This window comes from Micropterus salmoides, unplaced genomic scaffold (genome assembly GCF_014851395.1).
Source record: "Micropterus salmoides isolate LMB-PRFRI ecotype aquatic unplaced genomic scaffold, ASM1485139v1 Ms_hic_scaffold_9, whole genome shotgun sequence".
Classification (NCBI taxonomy): domain Eukaryota; kingdom Metazoa; phylum Chordata; class Actinopteri; order Centrarchiformes; family Centrarchidae; genus Micropterus; species Micropterus salmoides.
Genome location: NW_024044681.1, coordinates 37,804,977 through 37,814,391, shown reverse-complemented (window position 1 = coordinate 37,814,391; position 9,415 = coordinate 37,804,977).

The window sequence follows — 9,415 nt, the reverse complement described above, 5'->3', positions numbered from 1 at the left end:
TTAACATACTGTATCAGTAATTAATATTTTAGTCACAGGAATGAGATATTTTATTTCTAATTTAATACAGTTATTGTTATTATTGGTCGTACCACAAATGACATGAACACTGCATATCCTGAAATATATATTTATAGAGATCAATAAACAAAAAATTCTATACCAAAAATATATTTTAACCAGATGTTATTCAAATTTAACAGAATTTTTGACAACACAAACATTTCTTAAACACATTACAAACATTTATTTTAGTGCAGTGCACATTCACGGCTTTATTTTGAACAAACTTATAACTTGACATTTAATCTAATTTCATTAACAGCAATTCAATTCAATTTCAATTCAATTTTATTTTTATAGCGCCAAATCACAACAACAGTTATATCAGAGCGCTGCAGGCATGTGGTGTTAACTGCAAATATGTTTTTTCTTGTTTATTTGGTGTGTAGAGGTGTTACCCAATCAGCAGCATTTAAAAGACAGTGAAGTCCAGTGGATGGCGTACGCAAGAGGATGTTCAAGGCACCACCATTTCCATTGAAAAATGCTTTGCTACATTTTGTTAGGGCTAAAGTTTGCTTCAAACTGAAAATAACACAATTGTTGCACAACATGATATTTTCTAATTTAGTGAAAATTTACAGGCACAGAATAGGCCACCTAAACAAAACAAGGAGGCTTCCAACAAAAGGTCAAAACAAATATTGGTAGTAATAACTTTATATTCATTGTTTTTCTGAGGTCATACTACATGATATCCAAAACTGGCAACTACATACCAGCTGCTATCATTTTTAATTTTTCCAGATTTGAGAGAGTTACAAATCTACTTGCTGTTTCAATGGGTCCTTGGCAAATTGGTATATTATTAAACTTCCTGTCTTCTAATGGATTTCAACATAAAATTCCCAAAGTGGTCGTTTGTTGATGGTCGCACCACATGATATTTCATAAAATGGACATCATCGGACAAAGTGTAATTTATCGAGTAATTTGTGTATTATTATGGAAATATAAGTACAGATGCTTTGCAATCTTGTAGAGCATTGAGTGGCAGCCCCCTCACTCTGACATCTCTCTGTGTGTTGCTATGAGTCCTGTATGTATGTGTGTGTGTATTTCGGACCAGAGTGAACAGAGTGAAAACATTGAATTTCCCCTTGCAGGATTAATATAATTAGTAATAATAATATATATAATATAATATAATTATAATAAGTATATCTTCTTCTTCATCAAAACACTTTGGAAATCAGAAATAGACGCTAGTGTTGTAGTCAAGACCAAGTCAAGACCAAGACCAGAATTTATCGAAACCGAGACTTTTAGGGGCCGAGACAAAGACAGAGGGAGGGCCAGACGAGTCAAGACCAAGACCAGTTCTCCACATTACATGACACACGATAAAATGTGGAACGAGATCATAGGTACTTCATCCCAGATATGTCAAACGGATCCGGGCCGGTGTCCTTTAGCACAATGCCGGTGCGGATTTTCACATCTGGGCCAGCACTGGTCCAGCTCCCAAACGGATGACAATTATTTTGTAGTCATTTGGCCCAAATGTGGGCCAGATCTGGACCAGTTCCATACTGGATCTGGCCCAGAGTCTCTAAGATACTGCTGAGGATCCGGTTTTCACATCTGGACTGGCACTAGGCCAGCTCCATTTATTAGTTCTTGCCTGGATTCATACCACCTCTGGCCTCTTTCATAACCTTGATCTATACCCACAAAACAAACCATATACAAAAATATGGATTTTTTTGTTAAAGGGATAGTTCAAATCTTTGCCATCAGATGTTGTGCATGACTCACTAAGTGCTATGGATCCTACTACTAGATATCAGTGAAGGTATACCCTTTCTGAGAAGCCAAAGGGTTATTAGGATAGTTTCAACCACAGAACTTATGGCAGGAGCTAATGCCCATGAACTGTTACAATTTTAGGATGGAAGTCTGCAACTAACAGTTACCTTCATTCTCAATAAATCTGTTGATTTTTGATTTTGTTTTGCTGACTGGTCTATATAATGTAAGACAAATAGTGACTTATCACTAAGATACACTAAGATTTCTTGTTTTACTTGCGTTTTCATTTTCCTTGCATTTGAAACTCGATTACTTTTTTCTTTTGAATTTAAAAAGCATGGACAGTCAATGCTACTGTTACACTCTGTTACAAAGACTGTTTCTATTTGTCCTACACAGAATTTCAACAAAGAAAGTGATAGAACGGATGAGTGACACATTTTAAATCTTATTTGAAATGTTTGAGATAAAAAGAGAGGACAGAAACTTAAAACAAAGTAGATAATTGCCAAACTAACAATCAATCTAATAAACACATTTTACAGCTCATTTCTTTAACAACTGCAGGAACAAGAAACTTCACTCCAGTTGACTTGCAGGTGTCAATTAGTTTCTAGTAACCGTACAGTAACCACACACCTATGACACAGGTGTTATTTTTAAATGAATGCATTAGTATTAAACTCTAAGAATAGCAACAGTGTGGCTTAGTTAAAAAGCTCAATACAGTGGGGGAAATAAGTATTTGACCCCTTGCTGATTTTGCAGGTTTGCCCACTTACAAAGAATGCAACGATCTATAATTTTAATCATATGTACATTCTAACAGTGAAAGACAGAATCCCAAAGAAAATTCCAGAAAATCACATCATATGAATTTATTAAAATTGATAACCATCTGATGAGGAAAAACAAGTATTTGACCCCCTGGACAAACAGCATGTTAATATTTTGTAGAAAAGCCATTATTGGCCAGCACAGATGTCAAACGGTTTTTACAGTTGGTGACAAGGTTTGTGCACATTTCGGCAGGGATGTTGGCCCACTCCTCCCTGCAGACAGCCTCCAAATCATTCAGGTTCCGAGGTTGTCGCCTGGCAACTCGAATTTTAAGCTCCCTCCAAAGATTTTCAATTGGATTCAGGTCTGGAGACTGGCTAGGCCACTCCAGAACCTTGATGTGCTTCTTCTTCAGCCACTCTTTTGTTGCTTTGGCGGTGTGCTTAGGGTCGTTGTCGTGCTGAAACACCCATCCTCGACCCATCTTCAGCTCTCTCACTGAGGGAAGGAGATGTTGGTCCAGAATTCCACGATACATGGCCCCGTCCATCCTCCCCACAATACGATGGAGTTGTACCGTCCCCTTGGCTGAAAAGCACCCCCAAAGCATGATGTTGCCACCACCATGCTTGACGGTGGGGATGGTGTTCTTTGGGTTGTACTCGGTGTTCTTTGCCCTCCAAACACGACGAGTTGAGGCCAAAAAGTTCTATTTTGGTCTCATCTGACCACATCACCTTCTTCCAGGCCTCTTCTGAGTCGTCCAGGTGGTGAATGGCGAACTTCATGCGGGCCTGTACATGTTTCTTCTTGAGCAGGGGGACCTTGCGTGCGCTGCAGGATTTCAATCCATGACGGCGTAGTGTGTTACCAACCGTTTCTTTTGTAACTGTGGTCCCAGCTGCCTTCAGTTGATTCATCAGTTCCCCCCTTGTGGTTTTGGGATGATTCCTCACCGTTCGCATGATCAGGGACACCCCACGAGGCGAGATCTTGTGTGGAGGCCCAGACCGAGGGAGGTTGGCGGTGGTGTGGTGCTTCTTCCATTTCCTGATAACTGCACCGACAGTTGATCTTTTCTCTCCAAGTTGCTTTCCGATTCTCTTGTAGCCCATCCCAGCCTTGTGCAGATCAACAATCTTGTCCCTGATGTCCGTAGAAAGCTCTTTGGTCTTGCCCATGGTGGTGATGTTGGATGCTGGTTGTTTGGGTGTTGACAGGTGTCTTTTATACAGGTAACAAGGTGAGGCAGGTGTATTTGATGTAGATAATTGGTTGGGATTGGGGCTGTGTCTTAAAGAAAGACTAACTGGCTTGTAGGAGCCAGAATACTTGCTGTTTGGTAGGGGGTCATATACTTGTTTTTCCTCATCAGATGGCTATCAATTTTTATAAATTCATATGATGTGATTTTCTGGAATTTTCTTTGGGATTCTGTCTTTCACTGTTAGAATGTACATATGATTAAAATTGTAGATTGTTGCATTCTTTGTAAGTGGGCAAACCTGCAAAATCAGCAAGGGGTCAAATACTTTTTTCCCCCACTGTACATTGATATTGCTATCGGTCTTGCATAGTGTAGTGTACCATTAATAATGATAATGGTAAGAAAGTAAGATTTGCTTTCTCCCTGAGAGAGATGAGAAGATAGATACCACACCCATGATACCATACTCTACATATAAAGCTAAAGCCAGGAGAGACGAGATTCTACGGCCTAAACACACAAGATAACGTTTTAATTAGCGACCAGAGTTGCGATAAGTTTGTCTTGATAGATGATTACTGCCAGCCATTTAGATTTTAACCATTTTCCATGACCATGGTATAAATAACAAAGATTTTATAGCCATACTAGTCATGTGAAACCCAGAAAAAATCTGCATTAATGTGCATTAATCTTGTGTAACAGTCAACACTTTGCTCGCTTCCTCTTCTCATTCATTCAAGGACATCTGCATGACAGGTGCCGTTATAACAGCAGCGAAGTTAGGTCTTTTAATGGCAATGTTGTGTGCGTGTGACCAAATGTGAGAGTGACCAGCTGAAAGTGACGGTGAAAGTCAGCGAGGTTGTTGTAAGTGTGGCAGTAAATGAACAGTGTGGGTCAAAGTGTGTCCATAAATAAATGCTGCTGGAAAATGAAGGCAGTTAGTACTAGCTAACATCTCCCTGTTCTCCAGACTCTGGGAGCTGAGCAGGACAGGGAGGAGTCACTGACTACACACACACAGTTTTTTAAGGGGAAAGTACATAAACACACACACTGGGGGACATTTTAACAGGAAATAAAACAACTAAATAACTGAAATGGCAAACAGCCATTAGAGCTCGGAATTTGGGTTTCAATTACTTTTCAATTAGAAGTCCAGCCCTAGAGGGGACACATCATGAAAAACTCCCCTTTTCAATGCTTGTGCAAATACATTTTGGTATCAAACTGTGAAATAAGACAACCCAGCCAGATTTTTGTGGGTTGCCTAGATCACAAAACATGTGCTTCAACAAGCCATTCAGATTTGGCTCTCCTTCCTATGTCACATGCAGGCTTATTAGAATATAAGATAAGATAAGAACTTTATTAATACCCCGCCTTTCCCATCTGAGTATCCCCACTCAAGGTTTAAGTACCATCTTTGCAAAGCAGTGGCATATTTTTCTCACAAGCCAATCAGAGCAGACTGGGCTTTTTCAGGATGGGGGCTTTAACGAGACAGGTGCTAAAATGGAGCGTTTCAAAAAGAGGGTAAATACAGGTACAGTATATTCAGATACACTGAGCTAGATCAGAGAATATTCATTTAAAACAGATCAGTGATGCTGTTTTTAAATACTACATTGCTTGTCAGAATCTCACATATGTTGTTGTTCCCATTGTTCTCTTATATGTCCAGAGGAAAATTGTAATATTATGGGACTAACCATCTTTATTTAATGAGAATTCATAGTACTTTTTAAAGGTCTACCTGAGCCACAGCATCTATACTCTGCTGTGCTCCCCTTCAGACTGTAGTCCATGGCACTTCATCGGAGGTAGAAACTGAAACCAACACTGCCAATCAGGCAGACATCTCAGCGCAAATCCTCATGTTAACTTCTGTAGCTCTGATAAAGTGGACTCACAGTCCCAAACAGAGCCAGATTGTGAGTCCGGTTTTAGATGTTTATAATGCAAAACTCTACCAGTGAGTCTGCTGGCTGCGTCTCAGCATGCGCGGGTTACTTTACTATTACGGCGTATGCCGAGTTGCATCAGCTGGGTGGTGATGATTCTTGCCGCTACTCGACACTATCAGCATATAGATTTGTTTTTCACTGCGTGAGAAGATTGATGTGTGGCGCTTAACGCTAGCCTACACAGCGCGATTGAGAGGTCAACAAGCCATTTGTGACTGAGAGGACAGATGGACCTGTACCACGGGAACAGGTGAGCAGCCAGCCTCCTGTGTGAGTCCGGTGCGACTGTAGTAACAGCGTGAAAAGACGACCTCCATTGTAGTCAGCGCTCGGTCGGTTCAGTTTGTCATTTGCTAAGTGATCGTAATAAATAAATACATAGGCCTACACAATCCCTTTCGTCCTACAGAACATTTCTCCCAAACACATTTTCTATCATCCCCAGGACGACAGGACAGTTAGTCTTGAGCCCTGAAAATATACAGTACCTTACATCACTGTTGGAGTGGAATGCTGCAATGCCTATTAACAATAATTTGCAAAGTTAAAAACACAATACATAAATGTTGCCGCACAGCGGCGTCGTTGACCCTGGGCATCCGGAGCTATAGCCGGTTGTTTTTTGAAAAGCTCCGGATCTCAGAAGGGTTTTTAAAAATCAAACAACAAAAGGCCGAAAATTTAACTTTACTCGCTGAACTAACGTTATGTGCGCGGGAGCAAGCGAGAGGTTATTATTTATTCTCCTGGAAATTAGCGGAGAATAAAATGAACCAGCTGTAGCTCTGTGTCCTCTCTGCTCCACCTGAAGGGCTGTGAGCTGCACTTTATCAGAGGCGCTGAAATTAACTTGTGGATTTGTGGTGAGGTTAATCACCTGACAGGCAGAGGAGCCATTATACATATTTCACTTCAGAATCTATGTTTTGTCCCCCGTCTTTCCTAATGTAAAGTTTTATTTCGCATTGCCTTCCTGGCTCAGACGATTTCAGAGCTGGCTCATTAGAGGCAGTTTATTAACTGACCAGTCAATCACTCACACACTCCACATCAGTCCCGGACAAAATGTATAGAAATGTTGAGGGAGAAAAAAAAAGTTGCTTGAGGCCGGTGCAACTTCTTCTTTTGTGCTGCTGTTACTTCTAGCTGAAGGCAGCAGTGATGTTGTCTGCAGCGGGGGGGGTACATCTAATGTAGGCCTACTCTTAATTTCGCTAGATTTTCCATTAATACCTTTCATAACTTTGACCAGTCTGTAATCTGCATTTTGTTTCATTAACCAAATGAACTCATCCAGGCTGTGTGTGTGCAGTTACGCAGTAAAGCGCTGGTCGGGCGTTTGTCACAGTCAGAGCTGTGCGGATGCAAACATTCAGAAAATCAGGAAAATATCTTTTCAGTTTAAGGCTTTATGTTCTACTAATACTTGATTTTAACCTTTGTTGGGTTACTAATACAACTGAAATCTAGTGAGCGCACACCATGGCACTGGTGACCGTGCTGGAAAGCAGCTCTTTCACGAGCCGGCAAGTGAAAAACTTTCACTTTCCATTAACGGTGCATTAAAAGCGTCTTTTGTGAAGATATGAAGTTTTATGGGCTGGGCTAAGCCCCCAATGTTTCAAGATCCTACAAATGCCCCTGTTGCTGCAAAAGACTAGCACGGTGATTTATGTAAAATTTACCACTGTTAATGCCTCTCTGGCCATGGCAGGTTCTTTGCGGCCACCTCCACGGTCAGAGGCCAGGTTGAACCAGCGGATGGCGTGCTGGTTAATCTCGTTGTCCGATGCGCTGCCTCTGTTAAGAGAGAAAGTCAATTGGTTGATGAGCTGTCATTAACAGACATTCTGAAAGTTACCTCTAAGCCAAGCTAATAACCTACTTTTTTGAGAAATGCTTTAGAGGGTTGAAAAAAGTGCTCAATGCCCATGTTTACTATTGTTGTGGGGCAGTAGACCTAATTTTCTATAGCATTTAATTTAGTAACTCAAAACAAATAGAATTTCACTCATTAATAACTAATTATAAAAAATCATACTGATTATGAACTGAACAATTATCAAATCACATCTGGATTGTATTGGATCAGCATTAAATCTCAGTGCATCTTATCATTACAAATTTATCTGTGTGGATTCTGTATCAGGTCATGGATAGGCATTGGCGGGTACCAACATTTCCCCAGTATCTCCAGGCAGAGGACATTTAGGGGAATCACGTTTTACTGACGGATCTTTGTGAGGTGTGTCAAGCAGACTACAGACTCTTTTTAATGTCGTTCAGAAATTTTCAAAGTAAAAGCTCTCAATTCAACTCCAAGTAAAGCATTACAGCAAACAAGCTTCTCGTGCTTTTATTTTGCAGGCAAACCTACAAAGAGGAAGTGATTATGTGAGTAACCGGTGCTGTCATGACTGAGATCTATTTCAGCACCTATCAAAGTATTTTTCTTATTTTTATTTTTTGGCTTTAAAGTTGCATCCCTTATATCTTAAAATATAATATTTAAATATTTTATTTTAAATAAAAATTCGTTCTCATCTACTAGTCACCTCCACATATAATACATATACTAAAATACTTACTGATAACAGAGTTCTTGTCAGCATTTCTTTAAAATATCTTTTCCCCTTTACTCCTTTCAATTAATCTGTTTGGCCACTGTGTTTGAGAAAACCACTGAAAGTATATTCCAAGATTGAACAGTAAATACTATTAACAGAATGTTATCTGTGAAAGTTGCTAAAATAAGGATGAAAGAGCACTGTATGGAGATCGGCGGTGAAGTTACTAGTACAACAGAGCTGACCGTCAGACAAAATGTAAAAAGTAGTCAAAACACACAAAACATTTTATACATTTGACAATTATGTATAACAACACCTGTATCTATAAAATCATATGAAAAGGACAACAAAACAATTAAGACCTTTGTAAATAAGTGTAAGAGCCTTATTTTGAGAATATTAAATTCAATGAGTTTTTAAATTATTTTAAGACCCAGTGGGTAACGTTACTGTGCATGACAAATAATCCCAGGAGCTCAGCTCTGCTAATATTACAGACTTGCACTGCATTGTGATTTTGGAACAAACCCCAGTGGTAGTAACGTTATGTGGCTGGGCAGCAAAAGTGATGTTTTAAAGTGATCTTAACAACAACTTCATGGAGATTTAAAAAGGAAAATAATTGTAGAAATAGAATTGTAGAAATAGCTAAATTACAGATAATCAGCTTCTTCACTGTATTTGCAGGAATATTTTAATGGGCTACTTAAAAAAATTAACTCATCAAGTTGCCTAGTCATGCATTATGATATGATAGCCTATCTTGACCTTTTCTCATGTGCACACATAGGGGCTGTGATCCTGGTAATGGTACATGTAATAAGTGTAGTTTATTTTTAGACATGGAGGCGAGGCTCAGTGATTTAGAAGTCCGGCTCCGCACCTTGGTTGATCAGTCTTTAGCTACTGTAGCTAGCCAGTCCCCGGTAGTCGGTGCGGAACGGCCTGAGTTAGCCTCTGGTAGCCGTCCTCCGGCATCCCCTGTGCAGCCAGGAAGGGGGGACTGGGTGACTGTCCGAAGGAGGAATAGTCGTAAGCATTCAAAGTCCACGGGGCACCATCAACCTGTTCAC